Source organism: Nilaparvata lugens, chromosome 3 (genome assembly GCF_014356525.2).
Source record: "Nilaparvata lugens isolate BPH chromosome 3, ASM1435652v1, whole genome shotgun sequence".
NCBI classification, from domain to species: Eukaryota; Metazoa; Arthropoda; class Insecta; order Hemiptera; family Delphacidae; genus Nilaparvata; species Nilaparvata lugens.
In genome coordinates this window covers 59,456,169-59,475,537 of record NC_052506.1, presented here as the reverse complement: position 1 = coordinate 59,475,537, position 19,369 = coordinate 59,456,169, and the positions used below count along the sequence as shown (strand labels likewise).

Here is a 19,369-nt window from a genome sequence, read left to right as displayed (position 1 = left end):
AAGCATGGTGTGAGTGAGGTACCCGATGGACACATTTTACATAAGAGAAAAAGACAGAGAGGGAATGAGAGAGAGAGAGAGAGAGAGAGAGAGAGAGAGAGAGAGAGTGAAAGAGAGAGTGAGTGGGATTGAGGGAGATGGGAGATGGTGTGCCGGCACTCAACTCAGATTTGGGACGCAAGCGTTGTTCTCACTTTCGAATAGTCCAAACAGAAGAGGACGATAGGCCGTTGTTTGAACAGTCTGTGTTCGCCCTGCAGCCAGCAGCACAGGGAACAGGGCACACTGCACAGGGCACAGATCTCTCTCCCAGGCACAGTGAGCCTGTTTTCCCACTGAGTGTATTTGAAGCTGTTCGCATGCATGAATAAACGAGCATAACTGCTGCGTGAGGGAGGGGGCACCAAGTACACACTCGGGAACAATCACCACTGCTTTAGAACCCTTCAAAATCCAAATGCATGATTAAAATCATGTGAAACGACTACGACTACAACTCAAGGTTTTGCGACTGAATTCTAAGACCAGCGACAAACTTCAACATCCAAGACTGAAATTATCTAGGTCTACATTTTGCAAGTAAGTCACATCTAGAACTGTAAAACAACGTAAACTAGCCCACTTGCTCTATGTACATTAACTGTAAATTATGTCCTTATTTGAACAATCTTAAACATAAATAAATATTAATAAAGCCCACGCCTCAGAACAGGCTGTGGCATGAAGTTTAGCAATTTCACATCTAGATATAATTATTGTGAATTGTGATACAAAAATCAAATCTAATATTGCAATATTGAATGATAGGAGATCAAGGATAATCAGCTTCGGAAACTGAAGTATTTTAGCTTTTCTTTGCTCGGATGAGAAAGCATTTGCATTAGACAAGCGATTTAAATTCTCAACTTACCCCAACTTTAATAGTGAATCTATGAATTGACCAAACAATTCAGATGAAATTTGCCAAACTTAACGAACCTGTAACAAGATGAATCGAGAGATAGATTCAAATTCAATTTTGAAATACAGCACTGTTACTAAGATATGTTTAAAGAACTCATTGCGAAAATCAGTCACGTATAGATAGGATTAAGAAGTAAGTGATCATTGTTAAAACATTAACATATTTTATTGTATTCTTATGGAAGAGAGGTGCAAATCATATGAAAAAACTTTGTCTGAAAAGATTATGTTCAGAGATTATCAACAGTTTCCTCTTCCTTTGGCATTCTCATATTATTGACTCTTGTCCCAGAATTTGAATGTCCAATAGGGTTTTTATTTGGCTATTATTTTATCTCCTCACATTGTTATCACCATTTTCAGCAGCTGAAATTGAATAAGGAGGTGGGATCCGAGAACGCAGATGTTGGAAAGCGACTCCAGATTCGATTGGAACTGTTACTAGAAGATTTTCACTTGGGAGGGGTGGTGGGGGGAAGGGTCCTTGAGTTCTGATCCACGTTGTAACCACCGTCGTTGTAGCGAGCTCTTGTTTCCATGGAGACAAGCTCTCGGAACGTAGTTGGCATTCCTCGATCATTAAGGGAGAAAATTTCTTCTTTTCTATTTCGCTTCTTTCATTTTGTGTAAGCGGTTTTCCTCTTGACTCAATGATATTCCCCAGAGACTAGTCCGAATCAGAAAGAGTTCGGCACTGCCTCCCCAATAATGATAATCATTGAGGGCATCATCAAAGTCATTACGTTCCTTCAGAAATGTTTCCAGGCTTTGATACTTACTGGAATAATTATCTCCAGAATGAAAATTAATTTCCAAAAGCAATCGCCAGATTGGAATAATTGGGAGTTCAATACTCTAGCCCAGCTAACAATATCGAGAATCATTTGAAAGCTGAGATTTTAATACTATAATCTCCAATTACTGTTTGTTGCTTCTCTAGCTCAAAGTATAAGACCTTGCTTAAGTGAGTTGTTCAATAGTATGTTGATATTCTAGAACACTGAGCTTCGAGTATACAGTCAGTCATAAATTGAATTATATGTAATCACAGTCATGACTTTTCTCAAAGAAATAAAACGTGATCATGAATTTGCATGAATGGATTCGAAGAACAGAGGCCAAATAAACATTGTAACATATTGTAATTTGGATAGATAAATAAAAATCCCTAGCTGAAATATTTATAGGTCTAAGTGAAGTAATTGGCTAATATCGCCAAAGAGATAACATAAAGATTAGATAATATCAGACGTCCTGGCTAAACTGTACAACAGCCTAAGAGGAATTGAAATAATTTTTTGCTAATATATAATATTATATAAAATATTGAAAATTGAGGTTAGGCATAAACATTTAGTGATCGGCGACCTAACGATCGACCGAGCCATACAACGTAGAATCTGACCAAACACCTTGGCAGAAATTTATTGTGGCAAAACGGTATGCAATTTGAGGAACTAAAGGTCTCACGTGGCTAATTATTATGATGTATGAAACAGATAATAACATATAAAAAATTAATTAGCATGTAGAGAGCATATATTTAAAAACCCAATAAAAATAATTAAATGTATTAAGGAAGTAGGAGGTTACCAGGCGCATGAATACTGTAATAATTTGCATGCACCAATCAAATAATGGCAATTGATAGGCGGCAATAGTGAGCCGATTCAAAAATATTTGTATATATTTCTACAAATAAATAGAATTTATAATAAAATTGTTGTATAATCTATGTTTTGGATATGGCCCGAAGGCAAAGAAATTATTATATATATAACATAAGTAATAGTTTAATATTTTGGCACGGTCTATTTAAGCCTTGAATGGCGGAGGACTGGAATATTCAAATTTTATGCAAATTTGAAAATCGGAAATGAGAATTGTAAAATTGAGAAACGAGAACCACACTCGCCTGCCAATGCCACCATGAGAGGTCACTAAAAATTATAGAGCGTAATACCTTGCTATATCTTGTAATAATTTAAAGTTAAATTGAATTACTAAATTTATTATAAGACTTTGTGATGCTCTTATAAAGCAAAAGTCATTTTCATTTTTAAATAATTTTGTAACCCCTTGGAAGAGACGACTCCGCTACAATAATCCAGGACCACCAGGAGTTGGATCGACATCAGCAGCTCATAAGAAAATTTCGACACGTGAGTGAAAAATATTGAAATAGTGATAGGGCGCCCTCAGTGCTTCGAAATTACATAAGAATCAAAGTGGAAGCTCATATCTGGGCCTATAAAGATTTTTATGAGACTGTATCCTATGAAAAACCACGACCTAATTTTTATAATTATTAAAATATTTCATGCTCTACCGACTAATGCCAAGCGGGAGGCTAATTGTTATTTAAATATAAAAAATAACGTGACACAATTATTTGCAAACTCAACCAGTTCGGATTAGGGATATGTATTTCATCTCAATAAAAGAATGTTTATTGCATTTGTAGAAGACAGAAAAAATGTTGGAAATTCAATTGAATATATAAATATCGTTGAGGGGTATTTTGATAAAAAAATCCCACCCAAATTCATTGCTCGATATGGAGAACATAATCAATATTTTCAATTTTCAGGAGTAAGACTTGGTGATTTTTTCTGGATAAAATAAGACTGAGTTTGAAAGAAACTGTAATCAACACGAAAAAATGGCAAGGGCTGGATATTTTTTATCTATGTAGTCTCGCTTGGATTGAGCCAATATCAATATTTGGATACGTCGGATTCACTTCTAGAATAAATATTAATTAACGGTTCTACACAGCAGGAATTCGTTCTCGTTCAATCAACCATCAAACAAATCAATCAGTAAAACTCCTCTGATTCTGATTGAATTCTAAAAATAAGCTGTCCTTCATTCTGCGTGATTAACATTCTCCAGTCAAGCTTATTTTGAGAAACTGATTTCTAGCTATTTTTCATTTATTCATTTGTTTCTGGAATTAAATCTTTTCGACAAGTCTTCTTGACATGCATTGCAGATTGGAATGACTAATCTTTTCCACAGCCATATCAGTATCGTTCTAAAGGAGGAATGACTGTTGGAAAGTTAAATAATGTGATCTGTTGATTTTTCTGAATGATACTTGAGGATTTTCAAGAGGAAAACTTTGTTTTTCTTCAGCTTAGGTATTTGCCGACAAAATTGCCTTCGGTACGTGATATCAAAAAGGACACACATGAAAGGATCAAGCTTTTGGAATGAAATGGAATTTTTTAATATGATCTCAAAGCTGTGTGCGAGTGTGTGTGCTTCGTGAGCCTGTTTGCACTCAAGTTCACTTTTCCACTCGTCAAGTACAAGTTATTGGGAGGCCACCTACCCCCAATCATTCTCCTCTTCCTCCTCCTCTTTTCCATTTCTTTCTATTCTTATCCTCCAAAGTTTATTTCGCAATACTTTGAGCTCGGCTTCTATCAGCGTCGTCCGAACACTTCTTTGCAAAGTTTTTCTTCACAGCGGACCCTTCTTTTCTGTGTTCGAACCTTTCTCTTTACACCAAAGCCTTTCTTTAGCATCCCAGCTGCCAACTTGAAAGCATCTTGAAAGGAATCGCCGAGGGGCCTCCGAATAGACGACAAAATAATAAAGAAATTGAGCCAAAAGATGACTGTCAAAAACTGTTAGTCAAAATGAAGAAATACTTATAAGAAGTCTTAGCTACACTATGACGAGGTATTTTCATTATTAATATTATTCTTATTCCAATAAAAGAAGATTCAATTCGCGATTCATGAAGTTACCGAGTCAGCCTATTTTTATATTTTATTGAATAAAATAAAATTAAAGTTATTTCACTCTACTAAAAAGTTTTTAGCAGCAAATTTGGGACAGTTTGCACTATACCGGTTCACACTTGTTAAAAATAATTAAAGTTCAATACTTATGTTTATTAAGAACAACATTTATTATATTCCAATCAATCTAATTTATTATAAACCGATCAATGCTATTCAAATATTTGAATATTGAATTGCATATTATGGAGATGTGCGTAACCCTCACTCAATGATGGCGAACTCTGTACTCAAATACAGTATACAACATTTACATGGAAAGCTAGCAAATTGTTAATACTGTACGCTGTTGTTCTAGTCTAGTGTACAGTGTCTAGTTCATATTTCTACCCTTTTCCACAGAATACGAGACAAAAATTCAATTGTTGGTGTTATTGAAACAGTTTGCAGTACTGAGTTGGAAAGCAGTATTGTCCAGCAGACAAATCCCACGCTTTCAGCAGCTTATAAATTACATGAATTTACAACTTTGTTCATCTGGATCGCAACATCTGATGTTGAGATTTAGAAGAATGGGAAACTGATTCTGGCTGATAGAGCTCTGATGGTCGGTTGTCGCTTTTATTTATGCATCGTTTGCCACTTTTGGACGAATGGGGTGGGATTTCGAATGCAAGCGAGTGAGAGGGGTGGGGGAGGTCGACGCCATTGATGGTTGGTGGTGCGGTTTTGGATTTGAATGTTTTATCGCTGCAAATTGAAGTTGTATGCTTGGCCAAAGCCCTGGCCTGGACCCCTGGAGCCTGGAGCCGCATGCAGTAGCAGCAGCCGACCAGCTTTGCATAAAGGCACCGCGCGCATTTGTCCCAATTTTTCAATTTGTTTATTCCTACAGCAGCTGCAAAGAGCGCCAAAGCAGAATATACGTACGTTCGTCAATATTTCCTTGGAGAGTCTACAAACATGGCTGCTGCAGTTGCTACAAGCAAATGTTTGTCCCGGCGTCAACCATCAGAAAGATTCTGCAAAATCCTTCAAACAGAATTGTGTACCTCGGTACATGTTCTTATTCTGAAGTTCATTTATTTACATACTCAACTAGATTTCCAAATCATCCAATATTTCATCAAGTCTCAACTCCTAATTGTCAAATACAATACGACTCATTAATAGAATTGACCACACTCGAAATATACAATATACAATAATTTTTCATTTTCCATTTTCTCTGGATACATATTTTGAAATATGTTTATTTTATTGAAATTTTACTTTTTATTCATACGAGAAATAGATAAGTACGGATAAATAAGTCACCTATTTTTTCAAGATTGGTTAGGTTTTCAATTTAAAATGTACACTGTTTATTGAAGGAATGGAGCTAATTGATTCCAATACCTTATATTATAAAATGAAGATAGGTCATTCAAAATCAAATTAAATTCAAATTTTTGAAATAATAATCTTGAACAATTCAGTTATTTATTTATTTATTTATTAGAACAGTCACAAACACGATATTTGGAAAGAGAAACAGGCAATTGCCCAAAACTTCTTCAATTCCTTATAATAATACAATTATTATTATTGCAATCAACAAATACTCAAATTGGCTCAAGTTATGTTGATGATGATGATAAAGCAATGTTCATCAATACTTGGGACTGTTAGTCACTTTAAAAATCTCTTTTCAATGGATGAAAAACAGACAGGTAGCAAGGGGGATGTGGAAGAGGAGAAGAAGAAGGAGAGGCAATGTTGATGATGAGTAAGAATATGATGTAAGGAGATGATGATAATGATTGAAAGGGGAGAATGAAGAGGAGAGGACGCAGAATGAGAAAGTAAGGAAGGTGATGGTGAGGAAGAAGGGGTTGGAGGAGAAAGATGAGGAATATATGTGAGAGGAGGAGGTGAGGGTTGTGATAAAGGATGATGAGAAGGAGGAGGAGGAGTAGGAAGAGGAGAAAGAGGTAAGGGTTGTGATAAAGATAGAAGGAGTAGGAGTAGGATACAAGAAACATGGGAGAGGACTGAGGGGGAGGGGTAGTAGGAGGGGGAGAGGAGGAGGAGGAGGATACAAGAAACGTGGTGGAGGAGGATGAGGAGGATGAGTTTGCCGATTTTGACGGCGGCCAGCTGAAAGCGGCCAGCTCATAGCTGTTCAGGTATGCATGTGATGAGCATTATAATCTGAGAAGCGGATTAATTCCACTGATTAATACGTTATTGAGTTGTCCGGCAGACGTCGGTATTCTGACACGTGGGAGGGGGTGGCTGAACTGGTGGTGGTTGCAAATACTGCACTAATACACTGCACATACCCTGTGTATTAAAATTAATAGCATAGTATCACTTAATTACATCTATCTATTACACAAATCTAAACTTCCCACTGGTATCCATTGCAGCTCGATTGCTTACTGATAAGTATCGATGACAGAAAATGATATGATGCCATGAAATTGGTTGGTAGAATTTTTTTTACAATCGAGAGGATATATTGGGTGACTAGTTTATACGATTTAGTGGATGAGTGAAATTGGATGAAGCAGTTATTGAAAACTAATCTCTAACCGTGTTTTGCAATGGATCTCCACAGGATTAGATGGAATTATCAACTCTATCATTTTTGTTCTATTTTCAAGTTACCATAGAAAATGTCGAGGTTTGATCCTAAAATTATGCATTATAAGTGACTCAGAACGAAGGCCTTATCAATTCTACTCACCATGTGCCGAACCAAATTATCTCTTGAGTAAATGAGATCATTATTTTCTACTTTGTTGGGAATACTATCTACATTAATTTGGAAATCGTTGAGAGTATCGGCTGCAGAGAGAGATTTAATCTACAACATATAAATAAAGAGGTAAGTTGGCTATCATAGCCTAGCCTAGGCCTAGTCGTATCTCCACTGGACTAATTTTGAATAAAACATTCAAAAATTATAAAAAATTCATATTACTGTGTAATTCTGACTCAGGGATGGATAAATTTGATATTCGGGGAAGCGTTGGTGTTTTACAAACCCATTATTTTGAATTAGTGCCATACATATTTTTCAAATGAACAAATAAAAACTTACTATGTATTTTGCATGGGGAAGCTGGTAGGTACATTTTAATCAACGATAAAAATGTGCCAGCCATCTATTTTCACGATGATAAAAATTTTTCTTATTACAGAAGCAACAGTGTGTAACTACAGATTTTTTTTAAATCACAGGGATAAGTCATGTTGAATGGTTTTTGATTAACAAAAAATGTAACAAGAAGCTGAACAGGAAAGCAAACTGATGCACTGCACATTGAACCTACATGGAAAATTCAATTACTGTATTGGAAACGAGAATGCATTGTTCTTGTGGTTGATAAACAATTCAGTTGTCGATGATAATGAAATAACTCACTCATTCAGGCGAATACAAACACATGCCACTTCGTAGAATTCATTGTATTGCAGCTATTCAGTAATCATGTTACGAGCAAAGTATTCAATGGTTTTGCACAATCTATAAACAAGAACAAAATAATTTTCGGATATTAATTATTCTGCTGAGATTAACATGATATTAAAATATTATGTAATCAAATCTGAAAAGCTATAGGATAAGCCTTATGTCAATTTGTCACAAGAAATTATCTTTTTTCAACTGAAAGAACATCATATCAAGTAGAATTTGAAAATGTAATTTTCATTTTTTAAATGATAGGGAAACAGATGGAATCAATTGGACTAAAATTTCAATTATAGAAGAAAAATCACTAAAAAGTCATTCTCCATTAATATATCAATACTGATTTAGTCTCAATCAAATTCCTCCTGCAATCCATGTTGAACTGACTGCTGTTGTAGTAGATGGAGGCCAAAAATTCACTTTTCTTTTTTTAACAACACTGTCCCAAAAATCTTATCATGCGTACTTCTGAATGCTTAGTATTTAGATTGATGAGGAACATCTGAGGCTAAGGAAGGATTTACAGAATTGTCATCTCATTAAATTTTTTAATAGTAATGAAGAAACCGGCGACCAAAATATAGCCAGTGTATAAGGTAAAACAACATCTGAGGATTTCACTTTTTCAGATAGGTCCTCCTTTTCATGCCATGATTACGGAAAAAACTGTAACGATAACGACGATTTTTTACGGTAATTTACCTGATCACGTGACTTCCTCTATCAGATTACATCGTGAAAGTACAAAGTGAAAAGAAAAACTGTTCCAACATAAGAAAATAAAATCCAAGAAAGAAAGCTTGTTTTGTAACAGCTTGTTCGATAAGAGATAGGCCTAATGCTAGGAAACAAAGGTAAAGGTTAATGATGGGGAAATCCTAACAATGAAATTTAGCAAAAATGAAGGTTAGCCTAGTTTAAAATGATAAGCATCATAGTATTTTCATGTAATTTACATGTCCTATTGCTATTCTCAAAGAGATAGAAGCGGATCAAAGTAAACTTCAGTCTCATATTCAAAAGAGTATTAGAAGTGAGAATTAGTAGTCAGAAGTAGTAGAAAAGTCAGAAATTAGTAGCAGTGGTAGGCTAGTATTAGTGGCAAGTAGAAGTTTGATTTGAGAGCTCTGTAACTCGGGGAATATGAGTAAAAGTTATAAATCCAAAACAAAATAACTGATAGATGGATACTACCCATTTGGTGTAGTTAGGCAATGACTATTCAACGATAATTTTCAACCAACGTAATACGAGTACTATAACTTGTCGATAAAAAACTAAAATAAATACTTTCAATTTTCTATTACGTGGCGTATCCAGAGAGTATAGAATGTAAAAAATATTCTATACTAGTAGGTAACCCGTGCTCCGCAAGTGTTTCATTAGAAACTTGACAAACTGAAAACTTGAACAACTGAAATCTTAATGAATTAAAAATATGCCTATAACCATCCTCGGTACATGAGGAATCTTTATGCAAAATTTCAAGTTATTCAGTCCAGTAGTTGAGACGTGATGATGCGTCATTCGAGAATTTCCTATCCACGAGTATAAGCCATTTCTTTCCTTTACTATGACGTTATAGAGATCTACATTGTATACTCTATACGTTATACTCTCTATACTATCTGAGAGTATCGTTATCGTAGTAATAGCTAAAATAGAGCTATTTGCCAGAAAAAATTAGCCTGCCAAACAGGGACACGGATGGAAAATAAGTCATCTCCCATACTATTATAATTATACTTTACTATAGTATCATTAGCTATGTAAACTATCATGAAATTCATCAGAAGCATTTCACAAGCATTATAAATACCTATTTCCCAAAATCAAAAAACCACAACATTTCAGCGAGAGCTATGTGGGGCTATTTCTATGGAAGCAAACTCTGTAGTATAAAAAAATGGGAATAAAATGATATAATCTGTTTGAGAATGATAGTCGACCGGGCAAATTCACGGCTGAATTGTTGGCAGCGAGCGGCATGGAATGCGAGTGAATATCCACTGATGTTGACGGTGGAGGTTTTCTCGCACACTACCCTCATCCGTTTGTTGATGCTGGAATAATTTTTGTGTTCATGCTGAACCGTGTTCAGTACTGAACCGAAATATATAAATACAACGTGCCACACAGTATTTAATAAACCGTTGATAAAAATCAGCAAGCCGTTCGTTGCTATCGGTATTGTACGAGCGGAAGGCGCATTTCAACTCGGTCAATCGCGAAAATATGCCAACAATATTGTATGAATTATGCCCTGTTCCAGCTCAACATTCCATCGAAATTACATTTCTCTACACAACGGATCAACATATTATTTTGCACAAAATAATATTTATCAAATAGAAATGACCATACAATGGCAATTTCCAAGCATTAAGTTTAGCATAATATCTTTCTGGAATTCTCCAAAGCAAATCATGCAAATACTATGCTACCGCCTTCTTGTGAAGAGTATTCGTTGCGGTTTTATCTTGAGTTGAGCTCAACGCAGACTGTATCGCATTTCTCGTTTCTTCTTTGGTTGACAAGGTTGACATTTAGAAGGGTTGAGACAACATTTTTAATGCACTATATAGGAGAAACCGAGAGCGAAGCGCGTCAAATGAAACTGCAATATCCAGTTACCTTTCTTCACTCAACGATACATAACTGATACCACAACTCTTGTAGGCTACGGGTGACGTGTGTTTAGTATACATTTCACTTATCATGTCTGCTATATCCATTCTAGTCCACATATTACAAAACAATACACCCATATATTTTGATAAAAAATCTTGTAGTATTGATTTCAAAGATAATATTATAAACTCAATAATAACGAGCGTTTTACTCTTATCATTGTACTAGTCGATAAAGAAAATGGTTAAATATAGTTTAAATGGATAAATCTTTAAAAAATAATTATTCAACTACTGCAAATAAAGTGAAGGACACAATATATTCCACATTATATGTCGTATAATGGATGAGAATCCACATCTCTAGGCTACCATAAAAACATACTGCAGATTAAAAAAATCTAATGAGTATTTTGATCCGTAACAAACAATAATTATCGTGACTTCCTCATAGAAATAATCACTTACTACTTCATTCAACCCTTCATTTACTCTATTCTAGTAAATCCATTCTCCAAGTGCTATACTGCACTTGATTGTCCATCGTTATGAAATGTGTCACATTATATTTATAGTATATCTGTTTGGTGGAAAGGAAGAATGAGAATAGCGGTGAATGTGAATAGAAAGAGTGAGAGACTGATGGCGTGTTGTCAGTGCTGTCGGGAATAGCAGCACAAGAAATATTGCGATGAGGTTGAATTGTGAGACACGGTTGTTCATCAAGGGACTCACGGCCGGGCAAAAAGTAAATTCTCGTCTATCCCTCTTTTTCGGTCTGTATCTTGCCTTAAAACCAAGTTCCCCCTAAATCCGCACACAGATCGGATTTGTCAAGCAGCTAGGCCAACATCAGGTGCCACTTCCTTCTTCTTCTTCTTCTTTTTCATCACCATCACCAACTCGGCTAATCTGCCATCCTCGGCTCCATAAATGACAACTTTGCACTCACCGCAAACTCTTCAACGCCAACAACGATAAACCCAACCAAAGCATGACCAACGGCTAATCTATAAACCAAGAAAAACTTCTTCGGCAATCAAACCTAAACTTCATTCCTCAGTAAAAGATTCAGCTAATAGTGCTAATTTGCGCTAAGAAATCTATTAACATGCTCTAGATGTGGACTGGTATTAATGACACATTATTGTGTTATGCTACATTCTGTAAAAATCAGCTCATCGAAAAGAGACATGGCAACTGACATACAGAGCGACCAATTGACATCAACAGTACACGTTGAGTGCGGCTGCGGAATTCAGACTTGGTCGCATGTGCTGAACAGGTTCACTATTTTAGTTCCCATAGTAGTCCAGTAATATAGACATAAGGACACCTAATTTTCAGTTTCAACCATCATCACCAACTACATTGTCCTCACATTGATATTTCGCACAATGACATAAAGTTCATAAGATTATGTTCTTTGAGAATCACCCGTTAGATAGCTACAAATGCTAGAGATAGAGTAGCACAAGATGGTAAGGTTTTTAGTATTTATCATCAAAATATTCAGTATCTTCGCAACAAAATTGACAGATTAGAAGTATTTCTTAAACAGGAGGATCCTGACATTGTTATTTTCACAGAGCATGGCTTAAAAATAAAGGAAATAAATCAAGTTAGGATTCCAGGCTATTCACTGAGATCAGAATTTTGTAGAATAGCTCATAGAAGTGGTGGTGTATGTATATTCACTAGCAATGCTAAACATACCCAAACTTATGAACTGGATTTTGTTAAGAGATTTTCTGTTGAGATGGATTTAGAGGTGACGGGACTAAGGTTAAAAATTGATGATCGATTTGAGGTAGCAGTGCTAGGTATCTATAGGTCACCAAATCTATAGATCACCAGTGAGCTGCTCCATACACTTTTAGAAATTACAACCGCTCGTTTCACAAATGTTATAGTAGTAGGAGATTTCAATACCGATTTTGCCAGGCAGGATAAAATGACAGAGGATATTAGAGATATTATTAATATGAATAATTTAGAAATTAAGGTCCACGAATATACAAGAGTAACTCGAACTTCACAGACAATTATTGATAATATCCTCACAAATATAGAAGGTTGTAATGTCAGGTTAGGTAGCTCAGATCTATCAGATCATAACTATCAAATTTTAGATGTTAAGTTGCAGGGCCAGAATCCAAGCAGAAAAAAAAACTTTTGTGAAAGAAATTCAGCAATATGAGCTAGGAAATATAAATTGTTTGAAGCAGGAACTGCTTCAAGAAAATTGGAGTAGTGTTTATAACAGTTGTAACCTAAATTACAAATATAAGCAATTCATTGATACTCTAAGATTTCACATTAGTGTATGCTGTCCAATAAAAAAAGTCAAAGTAAAAAGTAAATTAAACAAAGTAGATGAATGGATAACTGAAGATTTTCTTACTCAAAGAAATATTGTTAGGGAAGCTTATGAGGAATTTAAATTAGTGAGGGATGTTCCGAGTGAAGTCAAATACAAATGTCTAAAGAAAAACTATGCAGAAGAAGTGAGGAAAGCTAAGTGTAAGAAAACAGCTGAAATATTAACAACTAGTACCAATTTTAACTCTGCTGTTTGGGAGGTAATTAATAGAAATAGGAGAGCAGCTCAAAAAGATACAGTTACTAATGTCCCTAGGATAATCGATGAACATGGAAATTATATGGATGATAGTATAGACATTTGTAACTTTTTCAATAAGTATTATCAACAGGTTGCATATAATCTCCAAAAGTCACTGAACACTAATACTTATAATACAACTACATTAAATGCTGTGCCAATTGAAAAGGTATTTAAATTTCATCCATAATCAAGAGATGAGTTGTCAAGAATAATAAAAAAATTGAATAACAAAAAAACAGTAGGATTGGATGGGGTCTCAAGCAAAATTTTAAAAGAATGTGAAAATGAATTACTGGACCCTTTATTGCATCTCCTTAATACTTCACTAGAGCAGGGTATTTTCCCTGATGATCTGAAACAAGGAAAAATTTTGCCAATTTTCAAGAGCGGTGATTCTGAAAGAGTTGAAAATTATAGACCCATTAGTATTCTAAATGTAATAAGTAAAATTTTTAAAAGAGTATTTTTAAATAGGCTATTGATACACCTGGAAGAAATTAATTTCATATGTGATGAACAGCATGGGTTCCAGAAAGGGAAATCTACTAAGACTGCAATAGTATCCCTTGTTGAAAGACTAATAGATATAATAGATTCAGGTGAGAAGGCAGCCGCAATATTTCTTGATTTATCCAAAGCTTTTGATTGTGTGAACCATAGAATATTATTGGAAATACTAAAAACTATAGGTGTGAATGGTATAGAACTAAAATGGTTTGAATCATATCTCATAGGTAGAAACCAGTGTGTTGAGCTTACCAAGGTGGATGGGAATGAAATAGTAAAAATTAAATCTCAAAAACTGGAGGTCCAGGCTGGAGTACCTCAAGGCTCAATTCTGGGTCCCTTACTGTTTCTGTTGTATGTGAACCAATTACCAAAAGAGTTAAAAGATCACAGAGCTCTGTTGTTTGCTGATGACACATCGCTTATCTTTAACAATTATTTATTAGATAGTCTAGAAATAAATGCTTTTACTGGAGTACAGTCAATTGTCCAATTCTTGAAGCAAAGGCAATTAACAATAAATAGTAAGAAATGGAATGTCAATTCCTACAATTCAAAAGTAAATATAATTCAGTAGAGGATAGAGAAATAAATGTGTTTGTAGAGGAAAATGAATTAGACCAAGAAGAGAAAGTAGCATTCTTGGGAATTTTATTGGACAGGAAATTAACATGGCATCCTTACATTGAGAGGATATGTAATAAGATATCATCTGGGGTATTTGTCCTGCGGCAGCTTGCTAGGCTGAATGATAAAAAACTACTGTTAACTGCTTACCATGGACTCATATTAGGTATGCTATTTTAGTATGGGGTAATTCATCTCAACAAAATATGGACAGGGTGTTTAAGATTCAAAAGAAGGCACTCAGATGTATAGAGAAAGTGAATAGGTTAGACTCTTGTAGGCCTTTATTTAAAAAGCTTGGTCTATTAACTGTGCCATCTTTGTATGTATATGAAGTTGTAATGCATGTGAAAACGAGTGGTGTGATCCAGAATTCAGATGTTCATGAGTATAATACGCGAAACAGAGCAGATTATCATATAATGGGTCACAATAGTAGGTTATTTGAACAAAAACCAGATTATATTGGTAGGAAATTTCATAACAAGCTACCTCAAATCTTTCAAAAAACAAATTAAAAAATATTTAGTTGATAGAGCTTTTTATAGTGTACAAGAATTCCTTTCAAACCTAAACTAGGTTGAACTACTTAGTGTTGGAATTATTATGTAATAACATGACTTGTCTTATACCCCATGACTGGAGTCTTTAGGACGTAATCTTAAAAAAAAAAACTTCATTTCAGTATTTCCTAGTGGATAGGCGCGCTTAAGGACACCTCAAGGATCAAAATTTCAAACACTTATAACTTTTGACACAATGCTCAGATTTCATCGTACTACACTTCATTCTTCTCGGCTCGTCAAGGCGGTTCAAAATCATGCATCATAAGTCACTTTTGATATATTTACCTCCTTACGGGGTCAAAAATATTGTCTTCCAAACTTTTTCCTCTATAACCCTTCGTTGACTGGACTAAATGCCATGTGTAGCGAAACAGTATCCAAGGAGTGTGGAAGTGCAAAGAAATGTCATTAGTTTCGTATGAGATGTTTTTGGTGGTGGGGGGAGGGTGTGTGAATGACTGTACGAATAGGGGCGCAAAGGAATACTAGCATTGGGGCGCAGTCAGACTAGTTACGCCACTGTCTACCTGATCTGAGATTGTAGAGCACAAAAATACGCCCAGAGAGATTTTGAATTAAACACCTTTAAATGGTAACAATCGGAAGATATTGTTGATAAAAAACTAAAATCAATCAAAATTGATTTTTTCTTCAAATTTCACTCATTTTTGAGAAATCATAAATTAGTACTCATTGGAGATAGAGAGTTCCGAATGATCTCATTTTATTCAAAATTTTATATTATAAAAAAAAGTCGAGAGCAAATTTTTCTGCCCGATAACGAAATTTGGTAGATATAGCTGAAAACTGGAGAATGAGCTGAAAATACGAGGTTTTTGGGCCACCCTGTATCTAGCACAAGGAAGTTTTGCATGAAGAAATTGATTCTGGACTTTCCTTATGTGCCCAAATAATATATTAAAAATCTGGTGTGGCGCACTCACACAACTTTCCTTGCCGTTATGAGAATTGATCACCTGACGCTAGTGTGCACGCGCATTTCAAGTAGTCCACTATTCAAAGATCTAAGCCAGCTGGTGACAGGACAATAACGCTGGTGACACACGAGGTCTGCTATCTCTTCATAGTGAATAATCTAATAGAATCAACAGTTGCAACAGTTTGCCATTGGATAATCTTATTTTCTCTAATTTCGAGCTTATTTTAAATTTTAGGTGAAAATGTCAATAAACATCACCTTTTAGACTTTTTTAGACTTCATATCACTTGAAAATGGCATAAATAAACATGTTGTGATAGAATATTTCAAAAAAAGGGTACTGAGATTTTTATTTTCTTTATATTTATATCAATTGTAGAGATTTTTATGCTCAATCTTTTCCACTTGAAATTTTTTGTTTAAACAGTATCTGAAGCCTGATAATTGAGAATCTGGAATCTAGATGGGGCGGAGCTCCTGAAATTTTTACAGATATGAGACTTGTGGCAGTTGATAGAGCTTATCGATGACTATTCTAGGTATAACTTTAATCAAAATCGTTGGAGCCGTTTTCAAGAAAATCGCGAAAAACCCTGTTTTTGACAACATTTTCGCCATTTTAGCCGCCATCTTGAATCGCATTTGATCGAAATTGTTCGTGTCGGATCCTCAAAGTGTAAGGACCTTAAGTTCCAAATTTCAAGTCATTCCGTTAATTGGGAGATGAGATATCGTGTACACAGACGCACATACACTCATACACACACACACACACACACACACACAGACCAATACCCAAAAACCACTTTTTTGGACTCAGGGGACCTTGAAACGTATAGAAATTTAGAAGTTGGGGTGCCTTAATTTTTTTCGGAAAGCAATACTTTCCTTACCTATGGTAATAGGGCAAGGAAAGTAAAAAATCAGAACTACAATATAAATTGCATGCACCAATGTATATAGTGACTGGACTATAGCTATAATCACTGTGCTATAAGGTGTCATACGGTTCCCGTAAATGAACTCGACAATATCATCATCTACAAGTCAATCTATCAATTATTTCGAGTCATGAAGGCTGGGAATATTCAGGTGTGAATGAGTATCTATGTGAATCCTCCTTAGCCCGCAGTTCGATCGTTCCTGAAGCAGTGGAGGCTGTTTATAGAAAAATAATTGATTTTACTTTTTTTACCTCTATTATAGGCCATATATAAGCTGGATACAGTATACTGAACAGATGGAGATAATATGTTAGAAAATAAAACTACTATGTACTAGAAAATTCGATAATAGGAACAATAAGTTTCTGCAGATGCAAGAAGCAGAATGAAGCAAGTGAATGATATTTTCAGCTTCAACTACGAACACAATTTATTAGGAGAAGAGTTGTGACGGGAATGTATTAGAAAGAAAGCAGATAATGTTCGTTATGAAATAGTAAAGAGACAAAAATGATACAGACATTAGAGACAATAGAAGTACAAATTAGAAATTAAGAAGTACAAAATTGAATTGGCAGTATTGAAGTTGAACACTTACACAGACCGATGGATCCCAAATAAGAAGAGGTTAATCAATATCACGTGGAAATTCTCTTACCTGAAACAATATAAAAGAAAATCAAATCAAATCGTTCATTTATCCTAAATAATATTATAACAAGAGATAAAAAACAACATAGAAATTAGAATCACATTGGAGTATACAATATAAAATTAAATAATACAATAAAATTATCAATCACTGAGTCTGGAATAAAAATAATTATGCTAAACCTATTATTCAGCTCAATAATGAAAATCACATAGCATTTTCAACTTCTTCGAAGTGAAACCTTGAAAATTAAAAAAATGAGCCTATTATAATCCTTGTAAATTTAAAAAATAAGCCTATTATAATTGACTAATGAATGATCGCACTGATATTATTGTGTCATACATTCTCGCCATTGAATAAAACAATAAGAATCATTCATCAGCATTCCAGAAAATCCCTGTTTGTTGAATTAATTCATCTAGATCAATAAGACAGCATACAAAACGTGATCCATGCCTCAATCAAACCACATTGACAATGGCCGCAAATGTGCACAATTTTTTCATAGTTATTATCTTGAGAACAATGACACCAGAAGATCAGTTTCTCAGTTGTATGAATTGCACCAATTCTAGGAATTGCATGAAAACATATGAGCTCAACAGATCAGCTAACGACTTCTGCAGAATTGCGTGCATACGCATAGCTGAGAAGTAGGCAGGCGTTTTTCGCGCTAATTTAGTTGATTATATAGTTCCTCCACATCAACATAAGTTAGGTATATAGCTGCCGGTCATGTTCACTGCCATCATTATAATCGTTGTTACTGTTTCAGTTGTAGATGGTAGCGCGCAAGCCCAGGCAGTGGGAATGTTGCATAACCAGGTCGTCATCATAAAACGTCGGACTGGAACCAGCGTGTTTCATTTAAAAACGAGAGTGAACGAGTTTTTGTCCAAGAAGTAGAATTAGATTCATTCATTCACTTTTTAGTTGGGTTGCCTGATCACTTTCATCTTCTATATTGGGTTCTGGTTTTTCGAACGCTTCTCTCTCAGCGAACAAAGTTTGGAAACTACAATATGATATGAAAGGACGATACAAGATAACAATAGACTTTACAGTATACAGAATTAGTATTGACTGTCACTACAAAGTACAAATATGAACCGGGCTCAAGATGTTGGGATATCATCGAGCAATAGGCCTACAGGATATTTTTATTGCAAAGGTGATAACAACGTGAAAGTATAGTTTATATCTCCAATCCGACAATTTCAACCAGCGACCTCGTAGAACAATTCAAGTACTGTAATAATAATATGGGAAAAATTTGTAGCTTCATTATTTTCAAGAATCATATCAAGTTACAGAATTTTAGTATTTTCAAGTATAGCAAGTTTATGACACGGATTACAAAGTAAATATACTATACTTTATATACATATAAAGTAATATTGTTTAAATTGCATTATTGGAGATAGTTGAGCAATTTTTAATGGAATAATCTTTTGGAAGTAATTCAGAAACCTTCTTCATTTCATGGAACATAAATTGAATAAAACTCTATTCCAGTTGTATTCTTCTCTGTCACTAGCGAGAGGAGAATCACAAATAACAATAATAATAATTATTATATGATGGTGTTATCCATGAGGAATGCTGTCAGTTCAAATTTCCACTAACTTATAGATCATTCTCCAACTCTGCAAAATTTTGTCCATGAATTGAACTTTTTAAAAAGGAATGAACATCAACT

At 34.9% G+C, this 19,369-nt stretch overlaps 1 protein-coding gene across 26 annotated transcripts in view; it reads right to left on the bottom strand.

The window, feature by feature from the left end:
- LOC111044278 (muscleblind-like protein 1) overlaps window positions 1–19,369 on the bottom strand; it is a 586,938-nt gene that overhangs the window by 329,580 nt on the left and 237,989 nt on the right. For 11 of the 26 annotated variants that reach the window (XM_039424181.1, XM_039424173.1, XM_039424176.1 and 8 more), the window contains exon 2: window positions 911–978. The exons of 13 other annotated variants lie outside the window; for them this stretch is intronic. The gene's annotated coding sequence lies outside the window, so the exon portion shown is untranslated. Of the gene's footprint in view, window positions 1–910; window positions 979–17,613; window positions 17,674–19,369 lie in introns of all 26 variants that reach the window. 2 more of the 26 variants (XM_039424178.1, XM_039424185.1) reach the window with 1 other exon arrangement.